Genomic DNA, 26,890 nt, shown 5'->3' with positions numbered 1-26,890 from the left:
GGACAAAAGCATGTTTGTTACTCTCTTTTGCAGTTTGTACAACACAAGCTGAGGATGACAGCACCCCTGAAGATTAGACCTACATGCAGAGAAAATAAGACTCCAAAGAATCGTTGCTGGGTGAAGGAAGTATCCCCTAAAGCTTTCTCTAAAGCTTTCTCTAGCTGTTGACGACATGGTTTGGGTAATATTCTTGGGAAAGAGGACTACTGCATACTCTAGGTCACCGGGAGAAAAAGAAAACCAAAATCACAGCTTAAATTTCTCCTCTGTTTCCTTGGCTCACAGACTAGAAAATTTAACAAAAAATGACCATTAGAGAATTTCCTGTTGAGGGGCACAAGTAGTGACATGTCTCATTTTGACATTCCTGTCACGAAAGGTTTCATAACACGACTTCAACATGATATTCAAACAGAGTTTCCAGTCCATGACAAAGTTGTAAATTGAATATTTTTCTCTCAATCTGGGATGGAACGAGCTTGGTGTCCAGCTGTTACAAGGGAAAACATTTACACAAGTGTCTTTCACCACCATGCAATACTCTTAAATGCTCGTATACTTTTGAAAATCATTCCTTTCGATGTCTAAATGCATATGCAGTTGATTAACCTAACCTGATTTTTCTCCACAAATTTCTATGCAATGCATTTAAACAGGAGCCAAGTTAATAAAGTCTTACCTCGAAGTGCTAAAAATTCCTAATGGATCCTGGTTTTACAGACTCACAGCACATGAAGACACAGAGCACATTAACAGGATAGCAGACAAAAGCTCCTCAGACGTTGCTTGGCCCTGTGACCAATCAGCTAGAAGGAGAGAAAACATATTGAGTCAAAGAAAGTGTGTTTGGGGGAGTGGAAACAAATTTAGACAGAAATGAGATAAACCATTCTAAATATATATCATAAGATAATGGTGTTATACCAGACCGCAGAGCACTATCCTGTTCTGAGCCAATAGCACGTGTCTAGGATGGAGTGGAAGAAGATGGTTGACAGTAACATGTCCCTTTTCAACCCTTGTAGCTTCCAGCAATTTGCAACCTTCTCAGCCACAAGTGGCACCTTTCCATTTAATAACACTGCATGGGCTCTATTCCAATAATTTCTCTAATAATTTCTGATCCATTAAAATGTAAATTTCAATTCCTTAAATTTTAGTGTGCGTGACATCCTGGGATGGTCTCACATCTCAGCCATGTGCAGCATCAAATACTTCCTTTGGTTTTCCATCTGCCTCCTCAATTTCATTGGACACCTCCTTGCTCCTCTGTTAGCAACCAATCATTGACTCTCAGACTTTGTTTCCTGTCATTTCCTATCACATAAATGACATTTTATTTACATACAGAGGTTTTCTTCTGTAAAGCTGAGTTTTTTTCAGGAAGTTTGATTAAAGATCTTGCAAAAGCCTTCTGGAAACCTAACTGGATCATTGTGATCCACATGTTTATCTCAAAGAGCTTTAACAATTCATGAAGCCTTTACAAAGCCATGTTGATTCTTCATAAACATATCACATTTATCAAGAGGTTCCCTCATTCTGTTCTTAATTATAGTTGCTACCAAATAGGAAAATTGAGGTGCATCAAAATTCAAATCTAGTCTAGTATTTGTGGGTGAGCAATTGAGGAAAACGCCAGAGAAGAGTTAAGCCAGAAAACAAGAAGTTGGATTTCACTGAAGGAGCATTAAAGTGACTGAGTGTTTGCTGATTACACTATTTTAGTCTCTAAGTAGTAGCAAGCTTCCAACAAGCTGCCCTCGGTGGCATTCCTCCTTCTCATCCCATCCGAAATTTTCATGATACTTTAGGCAAGGGATCATTTAAACACTCACTTCATTTGGCTTTACATCAGATTTTATTCGAAACAAGCTGTTAGGAAAGCTAAATGAGGCCATCAGTTTCAAAACTGATCAGGATTTTTTGGATGCTTCCACTTATGATTAATAACTTGAGATACTGTGAAAGGGCTGAAGAATATGCAGAGCTCAGAAAACATGCTAAGAAAGAGGCTGGTTTAATGTGGGCAGTCAAGAACTAAGCCACTCACACTCACTAGTCACCTCTAAAAATTGTTGCCACGACCAACAGCAATATTGCCAACAGCAGGTTGTGGTTTTGTTTTGTTTCTAATGAAAATGTAAAGCTGTTTTAAATAGATAAACACTTTAGGAAGGACCAGGTACTGCATACAAAAGCACTGGCACTTATCATCTGAGCACAGAGAAATTCGAGTGATAGAAGCAGCAGAAACATCAGACTATGCACTGCGTTGCTGGGTTCTCTCTCCTGACATCTTGCATGATTAAGACAGTAGACAAAAAGCTGCCTCTGTTAACAAAAGATAATATTTCAGTTAACAAGGTCTATTTAAACCTCTAGAAGTCATTGTACTGAGGGCAAATTATTATCCCTTCCATGCAGGGCAAAACAGCTGGTCTGTAATTTGTGCTAAAAAACCCCATGCTGTCAGTCACATATTCAGCTTTTCCATGTTCTCTCAAGCACTGCTCTCTTTAAGATCTGTGTGCACCTCTGTCTGTGATGTCAAGAAGGCAGTTCAATAGCTGGAAATACTTGAGTACATACAGAAGTCGCTGCTATTCGCAAACGTCCCTGGTATCATTTCCAGGCATAAGTTTCTTGTCACCTGGAGGGGGCACAGATAAGAGGAGAAACAGAGCTGACCAGGACAGCTCAACTGCTTCTGACCTTCAGGAGGTTCCTCTGCAGTATTCTGGGACAGCTCATGGCACAGGACCAGTTTGTACAGTTGGAGAGGCCAATCCCAGCGGCACAAGCTGGGAAAATGCCAACAAGATATACAAAACTAGGAGCTTTCTTACCTTACACTTGAGTTCATACAACGGAGACAAGCTTGCTCCAACTTTGCCCTTCTAGCCATAAGAGTAATGCCAATAAACCTAAGCAGGAACCTGAACTTCTCAGCATAAAAGTATTCTACGCTCTCTAGGGAAGTTAACCTGGGTTAACCAAAGATCATGGCTGAAGTTCCAGTGAATGTTGTGAATGAAACAAATTAAACTATTCTATGGTACTTTCTGTAATTAACATGACTTGGGAAATAAAAGAATAAAAGCAAAATTTAGACATTTTCACAGTTTATGGAGAAGTCACCAAGGAAAATGATGAAGAGCTACATCCAGAGTCCTGTTTGCCTAGTCTTAGCAGAGCCCCCTCTGCTATATCATCCGGTGAAGCAAGTGCTGTTCAGTACAAATAAAGCAACTAATTCCATTTCCAAAGATGTAATTTTAGAGGCTTTCTGATAAAGACTGGATAAACGCACCAAGGTCCTAACTGCTATAGTCCACCTATTTTCTGTATCCCTCACACTCCTTGAACCACAGCAGCTCAGTTTTCCAATAACTAGGTGGAGGGCTGATTTTAACAGGAACCAAGTGTTCAAATCTCTTAAATTGCTCTAAATCTCTAAGCTCTAAAATGTGTCAGTGTGAGTTGCAATTGCTACAGTGAATGTTCTTACAGTTCCATGGATATCTTATGAAGTCTGAAGATGTGCTTCAGTGCTGAGCACTCTTATAAGGTGACTTTCACTGGAGTCACTGAAAGCTTGGCTAGAGCAAAGCAAGAATGAACAACAAAGTAAGCTCTTCTCAGTCTATTAAATGTTATTTTTGAAGCTCTTGATTGCTCCTTCAGTGTTCCCAAAGGAAAGCTGGGAAAAAATACCACAGAGATGTGCCACTAGGCAAGTAATCCAGGCAATCATATTGGTTGTGGTTAATGAAATACGTTTATCAAGACACATACATACAGTGTATTGTTTGGGATTCAGAGTACCTGAATTTAAACTGTACTGTCACAGACTTAAGGCCTGACACCGGGTTAGCAAAGTGGGTGGGACTGAGATAGCTCAAATTCCACCCAAGTTCTACCTCTAGTATTTTCTGTAGCCTGCTCTGAGCCCTCAGAGGCACCCAACCACCGAGCTCCAAAACATCAAGTGAAATTTAAGTTCAGAAGTCTCAGTACGTTCCACAGGAATCAGGGGAACAGGACTGACCAACCTGCCAGGTGCTTTAGAAATAAGCATAGTACAATCTGGAAAGTGATTAGATACTGAAGCAACAACATCTAAACAAGTTTGGCATTATCCATCCACTTTATGAGATCAACAAAGAAATGCAGCCACCCTATTTTATCAGCACTTACACAAACCCAATAACCCTGCACCCTTGTGCAAAGCACAAACACTATTTCAACAAGCTATAATTCATTACAATACTACAATTCTTTCTCTTAGATAATTGAAGAGTTAATCAATAGTCCAGCAGAAATATAATGATAATACGACATTAACACCACCTAAAAACATTGCTGAAACAGTGCCCAAGTACAGATAATTGCTGGCTCCTTTTCAGAAAGGTCAGCATGGAAAAATATTATCTGTGATTTTCTGCCCCTAATGTTGTGTTTGTACTCAACTACCAGTGTAAAGTTGGAAGCCAGCCCTCTGAACATGTGGCCCTTTAAGTTATTAATCCAAACTCAAGTCCACTGAAACGTTAGTGCTCCTTGTAGTGCCTAAGCCCACCAGGACAGGGAGGTGGCTGACATTCCACCAGCACCTTCTGCCAAAAGCAAGTAGGTGTTGGCAGACTTTGAAGGCAAAATCCTGGCACCCTGCAGAATTTCAACAGAAGACAACCTCCTGCAAGCTTAGAAATCCTCCTGAGGCAGTCATCTCTGAACCCTCTCAGTTAAAACATGGTAAACAAGGAAAGTCAGAAAGAGCCACTGCATGCATTTGCCTGCTTAACCTTGATCTCACCATCCAACCACAGCCATAAGGGGATGGCAGAGGAAGGCAGCCAAAGTGCTGCAGTATCCCCTGCACTGATCCCAATCTTCTGGCATAGTGGAGTTTTAAAGCTGCTGAAACTGTGTGGGGAGCCACATTCTCTACCGATTTAACAATATATTTATATTCACTATCCCACGCATATTTCAGCTACTCCTTCACAGACATTACTTCAGTAGAGAAAGTAAGCTGACACACATCAAAAAGCTCATCTTCTGAGAACTCAAGTTAGCTTGCTTACATATAGCCACCCACCTAATCCATGTTCAAGATGACAAACAATTACAACATATGCTTCCTTAGACACTTGGAGCAACAAAGACCATGTATCCCTAAAACACCCAGGATAAATACGCATTACAGGAATGCCTAGATAAGGAATAATGTGTTTATGTATTTAGCTAAGAAACCCCAATCAAATTCCAGCAGGATTTCTTTGTAGAGCATTTAGAGAGTGCACGTGAAGTTGTTCTGAAACTGGGAGTAACAAGCAATGAAATATAAAGATTTCAATATACCTGCAGTGAAATAAATTAAATATGATTCTGTGAACATCAGGTAAAAAAGTGCTGTTTGAAAATGTGGACTATCCTTGAAGGCTGTATTTTTAAAGATGACTCCTATTTGTCAAGAACAACAGGCCCCTTCTTTTTGTCTTCATTTATCTCAGAGGAAAATAAAATGAAACAAACAGCAAAAAAGTCCCAAGTACAGTGAACAGCTGAGCCAGGGACAAATTAAGTAACACAGATTGATGGCTGTTGATCTACAGCAGCACTATCACATCCCAGTGCTACATCTCATATTTCATTTAAAGACCCGTCTCTTCCAGAGACAGTGCAGTATTTATGGGAGAGGCTGATTTGCAAGCCTTGGAGCTGCACTGAGAATCCACATCCACTTTGTCCAATTTGGCTTGAAAGTTGGTGAATGCCTTGAACTTTCAAGGTAGTAATCCAAATAAAATGAAACCCAACACTGGGATAAAATGAACACTGAGACTAAACACGTGTTTTCAAACAATGCTGCAGGCAGGATAAAGCTTTTTATCTTCAATTTCTTCATAAGACAGTAAGGAAATACTGTTTGCTTCCTCTGCTTCTACAGCTTTACTAACCCCACTGGTCCAATAGCATCTATCTTCATCTGTTCTCCTCCAGGTTTTCCCAGTGCTTTATCCTCCCTGGCACTGTCTGTTACAGCAGCACTCAGATGTTCTCTTCCTGCGTTCAATTTCCCCTTCAGCCTCTTGAAATCTTAATCTAAAATTTTTTAACTTCATAGCTATTAAAGTCATTGAGTGACCCATACAGAATATAACATTTTCTATGAATCTATGCTAAATATAAGATAAATGGTAAATCAATTTTTAGATTTTTAATGGCTTGAGAATTAGAGTGGCCACTTAAAAACTGCCAATTTCACTTGAAATATGAGAGGTTTCCTCAGAAGCTGCAGTAATTCTTTGTGCTTTCCTGTGCTTCTTACAGGGCACATCTGGAACACTATCAGTACTGGAGGAATGGTATTTGGTTCAATCATGTCAAAGCTAAAAGCCTGAAATTAGGAGTCCACATAATTTATCTGATTTTGAGAGCACACACAAATCTCTGTCTCTCTGAAAACCAGGCTGGTTTCTCAGGTGCCTACAAATGGCGACAAGCTCTTAGGTTTAAGCGTAGGTAATAAGCTGAACAGATCTGCCCTTCTTTAGGTCTCTTGATTGCCTACCACTGACTGTAAACCCTCAAGCTACAGAACCAAAGACAGGCACCATGAATGGTCTCATTCAGCTACAGAGCAGCACCCAACTGCACCTTCACTAAAATGGACCTCAACAGATTGAGAGGGACAATTCGCACCTGCAAATGCCCGTTTTCTTCTCTGGGCAGAGCACAAAGAGGAGACTGTGGCCAAAATTCCCAGCAGATCCTAAGAGACTCCCAAAATATCCTCACCTTTCCAGGAACCATCATAGACACACTTAGAGCAATATGTGGAGAGATAAATGAGAACATGACCTCAGCCTTATTTAATTTTACATCATTATGCAAAGCTCTTGACTCTGCTGTCTCCAAGACCTTCTTTATCTGTTGTTTATTTCTTCTTCTTTTTTCCAGGAAATTGTTCATTAAGGATAAAAGCACCTGACTTACAGTAACAGGGCACTGGGCAAAATATCTGTCATGAACTTGAGAGAAGAACTTTCATAAATACACCAAATAGAACCGAGAGGCTGCAGGGCAGCATCCCAGGTTGAATGAAGGCAAAGAAGATGTACGGCCTCTACAATCTCTGCTGGCATAGATGGCTGAACTCCACTGAGTTCACTGTGCCAATTTGTATCTGGAGAGGATTTGGATCTACCAGCTCAGTCATCAGACACAGATGGTATTGGGGCTGCTCAGGTTAGAGCCAGTGTTTTCTTTCTGGCAGAAAAACAGTAGCTAGAAAAATCACTGTGGACAAACCCAGATCTGAATAACTGGTGCATGCAACCACCTTGGCTTCCTCCTCCTTCTAAATTTGGCACTGAAAACTTATTTAACTATGTTAAAAAAAAAAGGTTAACACAAGTTGTAAAAGGTGGGGGGGGGGGGGGGAGGTACACTTTTAGGCCTTAACTTCCACCTTTTTACAGATGTACTAATTCAGGTTTTCTCCATAAGACAAGTACAGTTTTCTCTCTGTTCTTCCCCGTGCTTCCAGGCCTGTGATTGCTGCCCTGATCTGAATCCCTCTAGGAGAGTGGGTTGCAAGACAAAGCAGTTTGTGTGTCCAGACTTTTGGCACCTTGGAAATTATTTACCTTGTTCTATCTTAAGGCATTCTTACTTCACTACTTGTTTCAAAAAGTCTCTGATATGAAGTAGAAAGAGAAAGCTAGTCTTGCAACCCAGTGCAAGAGCAGAAGCCAAGAGTTTAGCTCTCAGGGATTACAGCGATGAGAATGCTAAAGACACAAGTGGATCAAAATAAAGCACATTGTGTACCAAGCCCACTTGTCAGCCAAAGGCCATGTGTACACTTTTGAGCTGTCTTTGCCTCAGTCTTACCCTGGTAAACTGGAACAAGAACTTCTTCCCAACATCCCATTTCTGCCTGACATTCATAGAAGAAAAGCACAGGTAAATGCACAGCGCGATGTTTAACTGGATTTTAGCTGTTTTTATAACTTATGCTGTCCCTTCTCATCTCCTAAGGACTAAAAGACCTCATCCTCTCCCAAAGTAGACAACAGATACAAAGGCAGTCTGGGATATGAGGTGTTCTGCTTGTTTATTTGTTTAAACCTGGAGCCCACCCACCAGCACAGTCACTCATCCTTCCGACTGTTTCAGTTCTTTGATTTGCTAACTACAAGTCAAACATCAGGTGGGAGAAGGAACGAGTAGGTGGGAACCAGAGCCCAGAGCAGTCAGAAGCTCTTAGAATAACACTGGAAATCTGAACATTGGAAGTGGATTTCTGAAAATTATAGTAAGCAACTCTCATTTTTTCATGCTTCATGCTACAACTTCTCTTTTTTATTTCAATACTGACTCTGACAGAGTATTTTATCTGTTTTTAAGTTCCTCCTCAGAAGGATTTGGTCAAAACATCCCCTTTAGACCTTGTAACATCTCAATGAAAAGAGGCACAAAAAGGCCAGTTGGAAATCTGGATATCGGTTCAGCTCTAAAAGATGTTCATACTTTGCAATTGAAACAAAATATTTACTAGTAGTGTATCACCCCATTACCATGAATTGAGGGGAAATTGGAATTTCACGCAACTGAATAGGCTAATTACATACACAGACACGGTCTTTAAAAACTAGGCCTTTCGTGTTCTTAAGTATAAGCAATCAAGGGTAAGAGTAACATTTCATAATTATGTCATTGATCTAAATTCCTTTTCATTTTTCTATGAAAGCACCAAACTTACATAAGACACATCTGAGGCTGTTGCTGTTTCTCAGATCCGCATTTGTTCTAATCAAATATTCACCTCGTGACTTGTTGGGGTTTTTTAGTTATTTCCCTTCACATGAAATTAAAATTCTGAAAGTCTGACTCTATCATTAACTTTGAAGAAAGTACTAAAAACTCATTAAAAAAAAAAAAGTCATAGGGAGCTATGGGAAATCCTGTATTAGGTTGGCCTACTAATTAAAACCAAGCATGCCACAGTACTGCCCCTGCTCAAAAGTATCCGCCTACAGATCTAAAATCTTTTCAGAATGATTAAAATCAGGAGTAAAAAAATCCCAAATCTCTTTCCTCTTTCATGTGGAGCCACACAGAACGCACTTTTGCACATTTCAAAGTCCATTAAAGCATCACCTTTGAAAACAGATGCACAAGCAGGCCCACAAGTGATTTATGCAGGCGAGATGCTCAGAACTGCCAGGGACTACTCATGTTCAAAGTACCCCCAGCAGGCTCAGCCAGGTCCAGTTTGTATTGCATGTAATTAGGATTCTTTAACCATAAAATCAATAATATAATTAGTAAATGGGACGTTATTTCTCAGAACCTTGCTACAACTTATCAGTCTTTGATCAGGCAGAGCTGACTGCCAATGACATTTAATGTTAATTAGTGAAGATACATGTGATCCTAAGTTCTCTGCAGAGTTATCTAGTTATGCACCATAAAAATGAAGCATGTAATACCTGTAATTTCTGTTTCTATCAATGACTATTGTTTAGGATACTCTAAAAAGACATTAGGATTACAAGTCATCTTTAGCTACGCTTTCTTACGTAAAGACTTTGTTGAGGTGGTGTGTGTACAACAGGTGACCCAGTTCATTACTGAGTTCTGGCTCATCTATAACGCCAAAGTCTGCAGATAAATTCCTCCTCAGCTGCAGGACAGCACCAACAGAATATTTGATGAAATCCACTTCTCTTTTGACACTGGCTGATTGACAGCAAACCATCATGACTGAAGTTGCTGGCAAAATAAATAACAGAAGCTGCGGAGATGAAGCAGGGATTTCAAAGGAATGACTACAATCCTTAGAGAAGAATGATTAAAGAAGGCCAAAGTATTTCATAATATCATAGGAGTGCAACATTTCACTACCAATCACTTTGACTGTCCAAGACCCAGCTATTGAGCAGCATTTATATTTAAAAATATTCCAATTTGATGGAACCTGTCTAAGTAACTTTTAGTGATTGTCAGGCACGTGGAAAAAGGCAAAAGGAACTTTTCCATTATTATAAAATGCCCTGGGATTCACCAGGATCATTGTATCAGGTTTAGTATGTCTGTTTCTAAGCTAGAAAGGAAGAATAGAATAAATGCATCGTATTAACACCACAGGGCAACTTCTATAGTTGGTACGTCATGACAGTTAGCTCCCATTTCCCAAAACATTTTGGCTTTGATAATATATATCCTAATGTTCTTGCTTAATATTAGCTACCCATAGTAAATGAACCCCTGGGCTCAGTGAAACTATTCTAATACCAGAATCTGAGTATACACCTCACTTGCAACAACTTTTTCCAGCAGAGATGTGTAAAAAGGAGCACTCCTCATATTACCTCACTTTTCTCTCTGATAAACATACAGAATAGCTTAACAATATTGAGAAACACACCAAATATACTTATAGGAGCTGTATTAATTCCACCTAGGACGTGCCCCGTTGTTCAGTGGCACACTGTTGCCAGTATGAGCAGGGAACACTGAACTTACAAGTCAGGTTTTCAATGATCTAAACTCACAGGAAAAACAAGAGACACAGAGAGAGGAAAAATCACAATCTTGCTGCATCTCTAGCAGTTTGGTTTAGTTTGCAAGACAAAGTGTGAAATTGCTGAGAGCAGGATGCTGGCTAAATAGGTACCACTTGTTCTTGCCCCAGATGTGATGGAGCTGGCGTGCTGTTCAATACAAAGTGATTAATGATTGCTTGCAATCAGCCCTGGAAATCAATTGGCATTGAGTGACATAATGATTCTATGACATCACGCAGCCTCCCATCTGATGCTTGTTCCTGGACACGTTTCTCCTCGTGCTGCCATTTTTGGCACTGTGAGTGGGCTCAAAAACATTATGGGCTTTATGATGTTCCTGAATAAACAAGTTCTCACATGAGAGAAATTTTCTTCTTCTTTCTGCCAAATTGTATTTTTCTGTTCATTCCTGCCCCTTCCCATCACCCCTCTTTGCCATGTCAAATCCAGCCATGTGAGCAGGGCACAGGAGAAGTTCTGGGGTTAAGTCTGGGCCTTTCCTTCAACTTAGGAGTTATGAAAGACTGCAGGAAAATCATATAAATGAGAAAGAAGGTGCTACTGGTAGTAGAACCACACGTGTTGTGAGCCACATAAATCTCTTAACTTCAGCTGTGCCATTGCTGCAGGAGTGGACCATTAGTTTGTCATCTTTTCTGCCACTATCAATAACAAGTTTTTCCGAAGTGACTGTTCTGAAGCAATTAATGTTTTTAAATGACCCCCAGTGGCCACTTCCAAATGCATTTTAGGATGCTGTGTATTTTCTTTTTAATGTATGTTAAAAAAAGTAACAACAGGAGCTGAGGGATAAAGGGCAGCTGCTTTAGTCTCTGTGTGATGGGTTTCTCCCTGCTTTAATTATCACAGTGGCCTTCTCGAACATATGTTCAAGTTTAATTATTATTATTTTTAATAAGTTGGACAGCAGCAATATGTAACATTCTAAATGAAGTCTCACCACTACGTTGTACAATGATTCTGCCATTTTTCTATCTCCGCACAAAAATACCTTACCGAATCAGTCCTAGAACAGCACTGCATTTCAGATTGGCAGTTCACAGACATCCTATAACCCGTGACAATAACCAGATCTCTCTTCTCCTTTGTCATATCTGAATGATGACCCTCCACTTCATAGCAAAGATTCATGTTGTTAGTCCTTGACTGTACATCTTTGCATTTGTTCTGTTAAGTTTCTTGCAGCTACTCCAGCCCACAAGGTCACCCAGTTACTCCTGTATGACAATCCAGTCCACCTTAGTAATGAGAAGCTCATTAGTCTCCTAGATTAAATACAGAGTACCATTCTATCAATTAAGAACAGTCAAGAATTCTGATACCTCACAGCTTTCCCAGATGAAAATCCTATAATACTTGAGTAAAACCCTAAGGTTTTACTTAGGGTAGTCTACAGGGTTGCATATAGTCATTTAGTGTGTAACTTACATTACAATAGACCAAATCTGAACAAGGGATTCCAGACTCAAGTATTCAAGTGAGCAAATTCTTCTTAATCACATCAAGTTGCCCATTATCACCGAAACTTTATATCTAGAAAATGGAAATAGAATCTGCATTCATATTAATCAGAGGCTAAAGAGTGTGCATTTTTCTTCATGAAGAATTAGATGCTCATAACTGAATATATAAAAGTGAAAGTAAGCTTGATAAATCTGCCCCTGTTTTGTTATTTGCAATTTGCTCCAGTGTAAGTTGTACCAGTATGAACAACAGAATAACTCCTGCATGCTAATAGGCTGTGTAGATTTTTACAGAAGTTCTTTGATCCGGTTTGCAGCATGTTCTTTTGGGATGTGCATACAGCCACCACACGGAACATCAGCCACCACAGACCCAAGCAGCACAGAACAGGCTGGCAGGTGCTGGGAAACAAGGCATCAGCTGATGGATTTGCAGTAAATGATAGCTTAAGTCCTAGTAAAAGATAGAACAACATCAGAACTGTCAGAGCAATTTTCCGCATCGGTAGTTGAACACCTGAACTACTGCTTATTTTTGCAACTGAACTATTCCCAGTTTCTCTCTGTTCTACTCTGAATGAACATCGGTTTGAGATGTGTCATAAACATGTTTGCTTGAAAGAGCCAAATGTACCACCCTCGAGGTGGAGACTGAAGGACGAAACAGTAATTCCTTAAAATACATACAAATAGAAAGGTTGGTTCCTTTTGTGTAAACATCTGGGCTCACAGTCAGCATGACATTAGCCTGCCTCTGACTTAACGTCATAAAGATTGAGTTATTAATTTTCATTTAATGCTACCATAATTTGCAGCTTTGCACATGAGTATAATGTTTTAGTCTGTTACCGGCTCTCTCAGGAATGGAGCAGAAATGACAACATTTTTTGTCTTCTGCTTTTCACAGGAACTACCAGTTAAGCATCTTCACTTGTCAGGCATTTGTAAAGGTATTTCACAGTACACGAAGAAAGGTTGATTTTGAAATGAAAAAACAGACAACTTATTTAATATACTAATCTTCCAAATTCAAAACAGTTTAATTATTTCCACGGTCTAAGAGAAATCAAAACCAAGAGAAAGAGTTGTAAGAGAATAATTTATTTCCAATGCTTAATCCTTAAAAAGCCCACAGGGAAAGAGACTCAGGCTGATGCCTAACTGCAAAGCCCAGGGATGTAGTGAAGATCCACATCCCACAAGGAGCACACACAAGAGGGTGAATCCCAGTCCCTAGCAAAAATACTGGTGGACACAAGGCAAAGAAAGCACCAGCTGCCTATCCAACCGCTAAGAATAAAAAATATTCTTACAGAAGCTGAAAGCTTCCCACAGCTGTGCTGGTTTAAACCCAGTATCTAGCTGTCCTCTTTACTGGCATGGAAAACATGCTTACTGCATGACCTAGCACCATGTGGATTCCAGAACAGAGCTTTAAGGATGGTTAGGGTCTGTAGATTTGTTTGCAAAATATTATGCAAAAGAAATAGAGCTATAATGGCTTTAACCTGCCAGAGGGAAGATTGAGATGAGCTCTGAGGCAGAAGCTCTTCCCTGTGAGGGTGCTGAGGCACTGGCACAGGGTGCCCAGAGAAGCTGTGGCTGCCCCATCCCTGGCAGTGTTCAAGGCCAGGTTGGACACAGGAGCTTGCAGCAACCCAAGCTAGTGGAAGGTGTCCCTGCCCATGGCAGGGGCTTGAACTGGATGAGCTTTAAGGTCCCTTCCAGCCCAAACCAGTCTGTGGTTCTATGATTCTATGATGCTGATAACACTAACTTGTTTTCTTTTACCTTACTGATAAGGAATCCTGTAGAGTATTGAAGACAGCAAATCCACATGTATGAACTGTTTCTTCTCCTGATGTGGGTGGTAAGCCAAAAAGTTATTAGGCACCAGGCCAGCAGGAGGAAGCAGGGACAAGTAAATGAATGAGAGTAGAGGTAATTGTAGCACTTATTTGGATTAGATGCAGATCACCAATGAACTCTTTGCCACTTGTTTTCTCCTAAGGGAAATCTCACCTTCCGAGCTTTAATTTAATCGTGGCAAAAATATGTCAAGTATTGATTATAACTAGAAACTAAAGTCTTCTACAAGCATGTACACATTAACACTATCACTCAGACATGACCTGGAAGAAATCTTCTGTTTGCCTTTCTTCATCCTGATTCCCACTCCTTCTAACAGACTGTCTTATACAGAACAGCATGTTCAAACTTGTAAACATCAGTTTTGGTGATGAAAAAGTCCAGGAGGAATTTGTTAAGACCATTAAGTTTATGTTGCTTGTGATACTAAGCATAACTAAAAGACACGTCTTCCACTATGAAAGCAGAATACAATAAAGCCTCTGAGAAAGTACTGTATATCAACACTGATTTCAATTTATTGCAGCTTGAAATAATATTATTCCAGTCAAGTCTAAAAGTAGGAGAACTTGGCAGAAACCCTCACGAAAATCCTAAAGTGGTGTTCTTTGTTCCTGACCCTTAAGAAAGGAAAGAAACAAGTAACACACATCTATAGCACATTAGATTGCAAAGCAGGAACAGGATATTAATGGATGGAAGATTTCTAAGAATGACCCTCTGCCACCTCCTCTGTACATGCTCACCCCAGGCCATACTCTTTGCCCTTCAGTCCTTCTTTTGCCTGCCCCAGATCCCACCGATGGCACTTTGAAGCTCCTCAGCACAAGAGAAAGTCAATGTGTAGTTTCACTGCCCTGAGAAAGTTCTCAAGGTTTCAAAAATTTCCTATTCCATTTTGAAATTAATTCAGATCTCTTACTTTGGCCACACATCTATGCTGTAACAGTTAATATTATATAAAAACCCCTAAACTCCTTTAGAGAGGCAGTTCAAAACCCTGACCTGAATCAAGAACAGGCATTCAAAGCTCAGCCAGTTCCGTTCCAAATGCTGGCAGTTTGAGGTGAACAGCCTTTCTCCTTTTGGCCAGAAATCCACCCATGTCAAAACCAGCACACATGCTCTGACACAAACATAGCTTCATGCATTGGCATCTGGTGAAGAAAACATCACCAATTGCCTGTACTCATTCCTCATTAGGATCAACCACCTGACCCCATCCCTATTCAGACTTCTGCTGTTTCCCATGTGACAGACCCAGATGTGTGTAATCCCACAGAAACCCATGGAGCAGAAAAAAAACATTGCCCCAAAGAAACCAAATAACACTCAGAGCCAAATGTTCTGATTTTACACAGACATACACTTGCTGGAAACAAACATTTTCCCTTCAACCACTCTATAGTCACCTATAAAAGGAAAAACCTAGAGAAAGTTCCTGAATATTCTGCGTGTGTTTCTGGTGTGTTACAAAGTAATGACATTGTTAGAGAGGTTAATGTTACAGCTTCGCTGCTCCTCTAGTACCTGTCCAGTCAACGCCTGACAGAAGAAGATAAATATATTTATAATACACAAAGTGAATAACAAAGAGTTTATAAAGTTGTCTCTGACCAAACTGACAAGTCAGAGCTGGCAGCTCTAATCAGCTCCCAGCTGAGCCTGGGAAATTGGAGGGAACAGAGTACTGACCTTTCTGATGAATTGCTGAAAGAAGGGTAAAGTTTCCTTTGCTTTTTAATGGGAAGAGGTATCAAGTTCAAAGACCTTGGGATAAAAGGCAGATTCCTGTGCAAAAGCATTGTCCAACATATGTAACAAACAAATTACTGTTTTATCTAAACCTGATTCTTTCAAAGAAAGGCATATGGCCTAATGTTACACAGATGAAAAAGCCTGTAAGGTTTAATGCCACAAATCACTGCCAGATGCTGAAAATGTCCTAGACACCATTTTCATGTCTCAGATGTGAAAAATGCAGTAGAATACAGTTTAAAATTAATTTTTACAGGTCAGTGGTTGTGAAAATCATCCATTTTTGCCATGAGTATTCAGCACCTACTTGTTTCATATGGAAACAGTGGGATTTTTGATGTGCATTTAACTAGTACCAAGAAGACAAATGCAAGTGATGCCTAATGATTTGATCAGCTATGCCAAAGCAAGTTATAATTTATTATTTTGCAGTATGTATAAAATCTCTGGCATTGGTTTTAGAAACTACTGAACATCTGCTCTCTTACAGTGAAGCTCCTTGGAATCATGTCTGAGGACTGAGAGATCCAGCAGCACTTTTCCAACCACTTCACCTTATGGTTTATAACTCCACGCAGCCACCACCCAAACCAGCCCCACAGGGGACTTGGTTGTTCTAAAAAGCCCAAACTCTTTTCTGATGAAGAGCATCGTACCACAAACGTCTCTGCTCACATTCCCAGCTCAAGTGCCTGCTCCACGTGAATGGCTGATACAGAAACCCCACAAGAATTTAGGAAGGTTGGTGACTTCTAAATCAAGACGAATGAGTGTTTTGCAGTAAACAAACTGCAAACCTTTTGCTTTTTTACAGTCTAATTTACCCATCACTTTCTGTCCACTGGTTGTTAAAGAAATGGACCCGTAGCTCTAAATCAGCACCACACGCATACTCGCACACGTCCGAAGCTGTCTGCTGAACTAGTCCCTTTATAAGTCACTGTACAATCTTTCAAACAACGCTGAACGAACTTAAATATTGATTTTTGCTAGAATGGTGCAGGATGCACCTGAATGTCCATCAAAAACACCTGCACCAGTAAAGCAGTTCCACGTCCTAGTTAGATTTTTACATTCCTTACAGTTCTACTTCAGCAACTTCTACTTGCTACCAGTGGCAGACCTTACATCTCCATGACCTCCTCTGGACTCGCTCCAACAGCTCCACGTCCCTCTTGTGCTGCTGCCCCAGAGCTGGATCAGGACTGCAGGGGGGGTCTCCCCAGAGCGCAGCAGAGGGGGAGAATCCCCTCCCTGACCTGCTGCTCACGCTCTGGGGGTGCAGCCCAGCACACGGGGGGTTCTGGGCTCAAGCACACACTGAAGCCGGGTCCTGGGGAGCTTCTCCTCACCCAACACCCCCAAGTCCTTCTCCTCAGGACTGTTCTCAATCCCTTCATCCACCAACCTGCATTGATGCCAGGAGCTGCCATTTCACATCTTTCCCGTTCATTCTTGTGGAACTTATATTTCATTGGAGTTACGAGACAAAGTGATCTGAACATTTAATCCACATACTCCAGCCTGCTCACCATTGATTGTACAAATATACTATCAATTTCTGTTCTAAGGTAAACAATTTCTAGTTCTTCAACATAGTCTAACAGGAGAGTTTTGCTACATTTTAAAGCATTCCTGTCACATCTGTAAAACTCATTCAGCTGCTCTAGCAGCAACGTTTCATAACTTTCTTTGAAAAACAAATTTCAATTACTTTTTTTAATAAATAGTGTTGTTTAAAACTCATTCAAATGCAAAGCACTCTGTGATTTTAATTGGACTTTTAAAAGTGTTAGATCTAGCCCTCAATCAGAGCATCACATGATATCCTTCTTATTTGCTTATGGATGTGAGCAGATTTCTTGGATTTTTTCAAAGCTTCAATAGAATGACACTGATTCAGTCAAGTTAAGGACCTGAATCTAAGTGACTTACATTGCAAGAAATGCACTTGGAAAAGCTCTACTGCTGCAGTCACAGAACAACCTTAAGGGTTAGTACGTTATTTTCACCAGCTTCACAGACTGGAATAACTTCACTGACAGGAGGAAAGTTCCATCTTCGTTAGTGAAATCAGAATCAGCTTCCCAAATCTGAATGTATGATGTATAGGTCACCTCGGGTTTTGCATGGAGAGCATATTATATATATATATCACTCTAGTGGCAGTCTCGGGGAAAAAAAGCTGTAAAATATTTCCTCAGGGTAAAATACAGCTCCCAGGAGTCATAAAGCCTGAAGCAAAAGGTTATTTTATCCACCATATGCTGTATGGTTTATTATTTGCGGGGGGATGCAGTGATGTTCTAATATGCTGGTATTCCGATCCCTGAGACGTCATCCTACCTGCCCTTTGCAGACCTTGGAAGCAAAAAAGTCCTTAAAGACACAGACGGGCAGAAAGAGAAGTGAAAGAGAGAAGTCAAGACACCAGTGCAGAACCATTGCATGTCTAGTGAACACAGTGAAGAATGATGGATGTAGATAATTACCTGTAATTTGTATCAGAGAGAAATCTTTCAGACAAAACACCACATAAGGTTTTAAAGTGCAAGGTGAGATTGCAGGTGTAGTAATTAATGGTAGGCAAAGCAGCCAGTAGCTTAGATCTCTGGGGAGTGAAGAGGCAAGTGCTAGCCAGTATTTCAGGGTTATCTGTGTCAACGTAAGATGGGGACAACTGCCTTTCAGTACAGGCTCCAGCCTTCCTCAAGACAGCTAACAAAAGCCTCTTTCTGCTTGAAGACGGCAAACAGCAAGGAAGGAGAAGGATCACACAGAACTAAATCAAGAAGAAATTAAAAAATACTAAGAGAATATTGAAATGGAATAATAGTGGAAACTTTTTGACAAGATCTACAAAACATATGGAAAGTTTATACAAAGTAAGCAGCACAATTACCAAAACACTAGGAAACTCAGCAGAGAAGCAGCCCACACTGTCCATAGAAAGTCCAACAGCGTAATGTTTTCCTACTATCTAAAGTTTGTATTTGGAAGGGCTGAGTTGATTATCCACAGCACTAGGTACTGCATAGGCATGCATGAAGAGAGGCTAGTACCTATATCTTTTCCAGTAAAAAAAAATCCCCACTGAAGTATTGCCACGTTCTTTTATTATGTCTAAACATAATGGATTTTGGCATGTGCATCTGTGCTCCCATACTTTGCAGCAGGTATTGCTTATAGAAAATATGCTGAATACTTTGGAAGAGAAGTCTGAGGAGTAGAGTTGAATGGGGAGGCAAGTCTGGCCTGTTACAGCTCCTCAGCCAGAAGCACAGGGTTTATGGCACCTGTGGCAGAGCATGTTCAAACAGTCCTGTTGGTTTCAAGCTTAAGGGCTAAGAGGGAAAACATCTATGGGCACAGTTCAGTGCTCACATCCGCATAGTGTCCGTGTGCTACGGCTGTAACAGATTCCAAGGCATGGTGTGGTGCATTTGACTCATCAGAAGTGCAGAGGAAGAATCCAGACACTATAATAGCATTTCCCTCTCTGGGGAACTTTACAAAAAAAATCAGTTAGGGCAGAGGAGAATATAACAGCCCAAATATTTCAACCTTGGAAGTGTCCTATTAATGTACTTCCAACTTCTCTTTGTATGGAATGACTTGCATACAAATCCAAAAGAACTAGATTTAGCTGCTTCTGAACACGCATTCAGAGGTTCGGGGTTTTTTCCTCTTTTTGAACAAAAGGAATGAAAGGACTAAATTGTGAGAAGTTTCTTTTTTTCCTTTTTGAATAGGTTTACTCACTGCTATCTGGAGAGCTTCTGATAGAGTCACAGGGATCCTCCAATGCAAAAATTACAATCTAGGTAGCAACAGGAAAACAAGGGCTTGAATGCTGAGACAGGAAATCATACAGGTTAACAGAAGATGAAGGATGGAAGAATTTGATACAACACTTAAAGAGATGACTTAGGATATAACCCAGGTGAGGAGGCTTATCCAGGCTGCAATGCATATCTTCTCTTGTCTTACACACTCATATTCTTCATTCCAGAGATGCTGTACATGACAAACAATACCCATGCCTTAGGGGAAGATTCTGAATTGAGAGGCTCAGATCCTGTTTTCCATCAGATCACAAGCAACAGACTTATTCCTGCTTCATTATTACTTATATGGTGCAGTGCACAAGACTGATGGAGAACTCCCGTGCTACGCACTAGGCACAAGCACAGAAAGTTCTTTGTCCAAATGTTTAAATGACTAACTCTGTGTTTACACCTACATAACAGAGAGAAAATCATGAACATAGATAGACCTTTAACAAGATCACTCTGTTCTCCTTTGCCCAGTCCCAAAGAATGCAGATTTTAGTCAGGGGGGAGGAAAGGAAGAAAGAAAAGCAGGACCAGGTTGCAGAGCTTAGATGCTGCTTCAGCTTGTTACATCCTCTTTCAATAGCCACAAGCAAGAGAGGGCAGCTCAGCTCCAGAGAAGCAAGAGTCCTGGTGTGCTGTGTGTTATTGTGAGCGTGAAGCACTGGAAGCAAGGACATCTTCAGCTCTCAGCGAGAGCACTTTTTGTGTTGAAATGTCGTTCCTCACTGTTTGGAATGAAACCCATTATTACCAATTAACCTGCTGTGAACCCATATCACTGGCTGAATTGAGCATAATTATTCATCCATAGTAATAGCTAAAGTAAATTCTGGCAATCTCGGCTAACATTGATTTTCCTTTGGGAAAATTTTCAAAGATGCCATGTCCTTGGTTACATTTTTAAAACCTCTTTTTGTGTTAAAGCTGCAACTGAAAATGTATCATTATGACTCATTTCTTGTTTTGTAATGTTGTTTTCTTCCTTCTTGCACAAACATCTATAACTAACTCTATCAACTGAAAAATTACCTCCTCGTGTTCAGAAACCTGATTTTTCTTAAGCAAAGTTTTAGCATTGGTAACCCATTCAGGTTGTCTAAAAATACATTTTTAAATTAGTTGTTACTTTTCATAGCTTTTTAACCACACAGTCTGATGAACCACAGCCCTGTGAGCAAATGCAGGCATAAATCTTGGTTTGAATTTATTTCAGGTTGTCAAATATAATTTACTAAGAGAACAGCTGCCAAAAAAGAATCCAGAGGCAAACCTAAGTTGTCATCTTAAATTAAGTGTGGCTCCTTTTTGTTAATCTTTCTACATAAAAGGTTGTAAAGTAGTGCATTAAAGATGCAGCAGTCCTCTTTCCTAATAAAAAGACAGAGGTGGAAAAACAGGATAAAGACAGAATGTGTCTCTAGCTGAGGGAACATGTGCTCAAGACAATGGAGTAAATGCTCACATGCTCTCTGAACACTGCAGGCTTCTCTTTATTCTTAGGCCACATGCAACGTGGGAAATGAACAACCTGGACACTGAAAAGGAACAACAGCAAAACATCTGCATAAGCTCAGCATTAGTTTTCTGCAAATGAGAACTACTCAGAAGGGCAAATGATGCCTGCTGTGATAGCCCAACTGGCCCCAGAATGAATCATGTCCCCTCCACACTGCACTGGGACTACGGAACTCGTTTCTTTAATGACAGGCTGGATTCTGTGTCTCACTGAAGGACCGTTTTACTTTCATTGTCAAGAAACTCTACATTATTAAAACATGTCAAATCTGTTGAATCTCTGCACTGGTACCCCTCCTCTCATCACAGTAAGGTTATTCTGGCCTTCAGGGTCCAAATCAAGCAGCTATTGACATCACCTATGTCCCAGTTGCTCACCTTAACCTTGGCACCTTTCATATTTTTTCCCGTACCCTGCCCCTGTGTAAAACTGTCAAAACTGTTCCACAAAGTCAGTACCAATCAGATCCTTCAGGAAGTTTTAAGACCAAGGCAACCTGTAGTAGCAAAGAAAAGCTCCAGGCATAAACCTGGAGCAAGAAGCACCATGGCAATTACACACAAATGACACCACCAGTACTTGAAAAGTGAGAAACAAGCAGCCTGTGCATGGAAACACAAACATTTCAGCCATAGATTCATTTGTCAGTGTAGGGCAGGGCTACAGCATTGCCAGGAGTTTGTGTCAGCTATTTGGAGATTTTTAAAGCAGCACCAGCTTGACTTGCCACCAGTTGATCTGTTCATGTGTTCCAAGGTCTAAACATTTGTGTGGAGTAAGGTGATGCTTGGCAACTGTGTATTTTAACAAGCAAAATTGGCCATTCCACAAAATTCACATGAATGAACCTTCAAACTTTAGGTGAGTAAAATACTCCAGATACGACTGATCACCACCTGAGCTACACAGGTATTTTGCCTCTTTGGTTTACTGTTTCATTTTCTAACACTCAGCTTTCCTCTGCATTTATGCAGTAGTGAGCATTCAACATGGCAACACCAGTTAACACGAGGGTCTCTTCTCCCAAGTAACAAGCGACTGGATGAGAGGAAACAGTCCCAGATTGTGCCAGGGGAGGTTTGGATTGGACATTAGGAAAAATTTCTTCCCTGAAGGGGTTGTCAAGCATTGGAACAGGCTGCCCAGGGAAGTGGTGGAAGCACCAACCTGGGAGGTATTTAATATAATAGTGGTGCTTAGGGACATGGTTCAGTGGTGGACTTGGCAGTGCTGGGTTAATAGTTGGACTTGATGGTCTTACAGGTCTTTTCCAACCTAAATGATTCCATAATTTTATGAATATGAACTGAAAAACCACAGAGCAGTTTGACAGACCTGACAGCTAATACATAACCATGTCCCTTTGCATTCAGATGATACAAAGTTAAGTGGAAATAATTATACTCTGAACTAGGTGACTAAATGTCATTTAATGCAATTCCTACAATAATGCCACTTCGATACACATGAGGATTTGTGACTTTTTGTTAGCCCATCAATTAAACATTTGTTTTTCATAAAAGAAGTGGAAGAAAAAAAAGGCTTCCTGGATTAACATGTTCCATATTTTCCTTTAGGCCTATATCCTGCACCTTAGTACACTTAATTATTTCCTGTGAAAGCGAGACCTCCATTTAATCACAACACCTCCCACCAAAACACAACTCTCCCCGAAGCTCCCTGCCCTCTAAATTACCCTGAAGTGCTCATTTTCAAATGTGGAATTTAGGAACTACGTGCACAATCAGAGCATGGATGCCCTTCAGCAACGCCATCATTGCCCATGCAAATGGGATACGTGCCTGCTTAGTTAAAACCTAATTAATCTGCATGCAGGTGTACATCACTTGTGTGTGCCATGGGGGTAAAGCTGTATACAGTTAGGCTAGGAAGCTCCCTCAGCAGTTTCTATATGCCTTCTCAGATCTGAAGCTGGTCCATGCACTCCTGGGGGCTGAAGACACTTCTAATGGGCTGGTGAAAGGTAATTAATTAAAAAAACCCAAGCCTTCCATTATTTGACTTATATTTGCTATACAGAGGTCCATACCTAAACCTGAAATCCTCCAGGAGCCACAAACTGAGCTCAGTAATGCAGATTGATTCAAGTTACTACCCACAAAGCCCAGCTTTTTTGCCGAGATTCATGAAACATGTTTTCAGCCCCACAGGTCACACTTTTGGCCTTTCTGCCATCCTCCTTTGCTGACCAAGCATCTCATTTCTCTGAGTAGGAGCTACAGCCTCTTTTTTTTTTGAAGACAGGAGCCTTCTATATCCCTTCTATGCACAGAAGTTTCCCCACCAATATTACCAGTCACTGGGGAAAAATGAGTGTCCTATGAGACTCTTCTGTCTCCAGGGATCTAAATGCTGGGGTGAAGCAAGTTAGAAGCACAGGCACTCTGGTTTTAGTCAGATTTATATGCACCTCTGCTATACCCTTGGCACTTTGCATAGATTAAAAGACAATATTCTACACAACCAATTAAGATCTTATCATATTAATTGAACTGCCATTATAACATTACCACAAGCCATCTAAGTAATCACTGGATGATAACTCCTTATAAACCAGTTCATTGACCTACCAGATGCCTGCAGAAAAGGTAGGTTTGGCAGCGTGCCTTGAAAGCTCAGAATCTGACAAATAACTCCTACCACAAGCGACATTTCCCACCAAACAATGCCTCCAACTTATCTACATGTATTATATGGGGGGAAAACCAGGCAGGCTGCGGTTTTCTGCTTTCTAAAAACATTTTTGCAGGTTAAAATAGTATCTAGGCACTATAGAGAGGAAAAAAGGAAAAACATGAAGCTGCTATACTTTGTATATACGTAATTATCTACCACCTGAGATCAGAAGGAAGACTGCTTTTATTGACCAAAGATCTGGGCTCTTATCTAGGATAGGAAAAAAGTCTGAATCAGGGTTTCGACTCTCGATCTATTTGAGCTGGTGCTTTGGTCACTGGGTTAGCCTGCAATATTTTTTCTCATGTTTTAACTTTGAAACAGCATTTTCCTGTTTTGTCATTCACTTCCCAAGCAGCTGTCACAAGCTGAAGATGTACCAATACAATATTAAACCTTCCCCCCTCTTTTCTTCCCTTTATGTCCTCCACTTGTAAGGTACTTTGGGGCAAATGGATGTATTTGTTCCAAGCTACTTCTGTCTGTGTGTCTCGGACACCCTGAATGAAAGGGGCCTGTTTATATGCTTTGAAAAATGATAGCTGATATCATGGGACTAAAGGCTATACAGTACAAAAGCAGAGGAGCCTTTTGAGAGCAAGTCAGAGCACAGAAACTCAGGTGCAAGTACTAGGAAGGAAGAGATTTCCTTTGCCAGTAAAACAGTAGAACAGTCGTCTCACCCAGACAATCCACCTTGTTTTGATATCATGTGAAGTCCTCTCTTGGAAGGAAAGACTTTGGAAAGAATACCCTAGACAGAGCACTGGAGCTGTTTCCTCTCTGCTCCTGACAGAGCACTACAGTTCAAGCCCAACAGTTTCAGGAACATTTCAGCATGTATCAACAGTTCCTAGAGAGTATCATGCCATGTTGCAAGGTGGATTGCACAGCACGGCTTAGTAAGCAGACAGCTATTTCCTCCTGCTCCAAAGAGCTAGGCATGTTTCCAGCAATCACTACTTGAATTTGATGGTAAAACCAAACTGAGGATAATTGTGAGAAGCCCAGCATACAAAAGAGATGTTCTCTGAGAGCGTGGATGAACAGATACCCTGATTCTGTGGGATATTCCTCATGGAGTCATGTCAGAGCCACCCAAGGTGAAATATTTTATTTCCATTACTGAGCACTGCCCAGCCTTTACATTTTTGGCACCAATAAATATTTTTTTAAATACAGGATGGTTTCAAACATACCCCAACTGTTGGCTGGAAGGTTTCTAAAAGCTGTTTACAGTTGTCTTGCAACATACCGAGTTCCTGGGAAAATTCATGGAGCTGAAACCATCTGAGTACTTAACACTTTCCAAGACTGTGAACCTACAAATTTTCTGTCAAAATCCATTGCAGCAAATATGTCAGCAGCTTCCCCCAGTTTTATCTCAACCACACATACTGAATGCACAGTCTTTTTTATTTCCCACGCTGAAGCACCCATGTTACTAATTCTAATATGCAATGTCAATGTCTAATGAAAAGTCTTCAAGAAAGATACTGACTGGCATCACAACCAAATCTCTTTTGAATGTCATTGAGTGATAAGTAAAATGACCACTGTGTTTGTCTCAATCCCAACTTGTGTCATGGCATCTGGCTTGTATATTATTCATTATTTATGTAATGGTTATTATCTGAATGTTCACTTATGCAGCACAGAATCTTAAGCTCTAGTCAAAAGCATTTAATTTACAATCTCAAGTCTGAGCCATTGATTTCAGATCAAGTACTTCTGCTGAATAAGCCCCTCAATTACAAAAAGTGACACAGAGGAGATGTCACCAATAACAGATGGGTAACACTAAGATCTATAAGGTCACATAATAATGCTATACAGTGATGCAAATCTCAAGTTTCTCTGACATAACATAGATCAGGCTATTCAGATGACCTGTTTCTTCCCACCTTCTCCTAATATAACAGCCTCTGCCTACATTCTTCTTGTTTTCTGCTATTTCCCATTTCCTAGCCCTGGCTCTGCTGCTCCCTACCGTGCACAGTCAGTCTGTTTAACTCATGAACCCCTCAGAAAATTAGAGACACTTCCTGGTTTTCTGGCACATGGTATTTTCCCTGTGCTCCATCATCTGTACCATCTCCCTGCGTGCAAAGGCTCCTGTCCACCAGCCTTGCAAAGCACGAGGACTCTGCACAAGTAGGGGTGGACTCAATGATCTTAAAGGCCTTTTCCAACCTAAAGGACTCTCTGATTCTAGGAATGACTTCACATTCCCCTCCACACGAAGGCAGTGGAAATAACAGCAGAGTGAGGCAGGCCTTGCACTTTAGCTTGTTCACTGGCAAGCACAGTGTTGACAGAGAAAGTATTAATAACTAACTTAATAAAACACAGTTCTCAGAGTGTATAAATTACACAGAGCTGAACTAAAGATATTTCCTTTTCTTAATAAAATAACTCTTGGTTTTCTGAATAATTTGTGGTCAAACTTTACCCCCAGCTATAAACATACTAGCTGCACTGCCTGCAGCGAGACACGCACCTCTGCGCCTCTTGAATACAGACTTGAATGTGAAAGAAGCTCTATTAACACTCCCAGTTAATAAGCTTGAAAAATACATTTTTTGCTTAATATGCGTACGTGGTAAATCCAGTAGCACTGAGCAGAACACATCCATCATTCAGCTCAGCAGTTCAGCCTGTCAGATGCCATGAGAGATGAGCTTGGGAGGTTCTTACAAGCAGTGAGGAAACCTCGAGACTGAAGGAAAGCCACAGACTTCACAAGGTTGACCATGTTTTTCTTGAAGAGAGATAAATATTTCTTTCTGGAATAAAACTCTCTCAACCCACACCAGTGATAGGAGACAAGCTTGATATGACACGAAAAAGGTCAACATGTAGCTGAACCAGAAAGACCACTACTACGTTAAGAGGACTGTAAGAAAATGTGAGCTGGGTAGTCCCTAGAAGACAACATAATACCTGTAAATCCTATAACATACATTATAGATAATGGCTAAATTCCAGCAAGGTTTGCACTTCATTTTGTGCAGGTTCCCCTTTCACATAACACAAGCTGTCAGCAATCATTCTCTGTTTAACATGCGTAGCAATTCCTCTTCAGTATCACTAACTCAATAACTTGTCCCTTTCTACTGAAGAAAAGGAATGTAAGTCCTAATC

The 26,890-nt window shown here is 40.6% G+C and overlaps 1 protein-coding gene across 7 annotated transcripts in view; it reads right to left on the bottom strand.

Annotated features, from left to right (window-relative positions):
* MEGF11 (multiple EGF like domains 11) overlaps positions 1-26,890 on the bottom strand; it is a 269,153-nt gene that overhangs the window by 206,461 nt on the left and 35,802 nt on the right. For all 7 annotated transcript variants that reach the window (XR_003993112.1, XR_003993113.1, XM_030497267.1 and 4 more), the window contains exon 2: positions 683-809. The gene's annotated coding sequence lies outside the window, so the exon portion shown is untranslated. The remainder of the gene's footprint in view (positions 1-682; positions 810-26,890) is intronic.

Source organism: Strigops habroptila, chromosome 9 (genome assembly GCF_004027225.2).
Source record: "Strigops habroptila isolate Jane chromosome 9, bStrHab1.2.pri, whole genome shotgun sequence".
Taxonomy (NCBI): Eukaryota; Metazoa; Chordata; class Aves; order Psittaciformes; family Psittacidae; genus Strigops; species Strigops habroptila.
The sequence above is the reverse complement of the archived record's forward strand: the minus strand, read 5'-3'. Positions and strand labels throughout refer to the sequence as shown.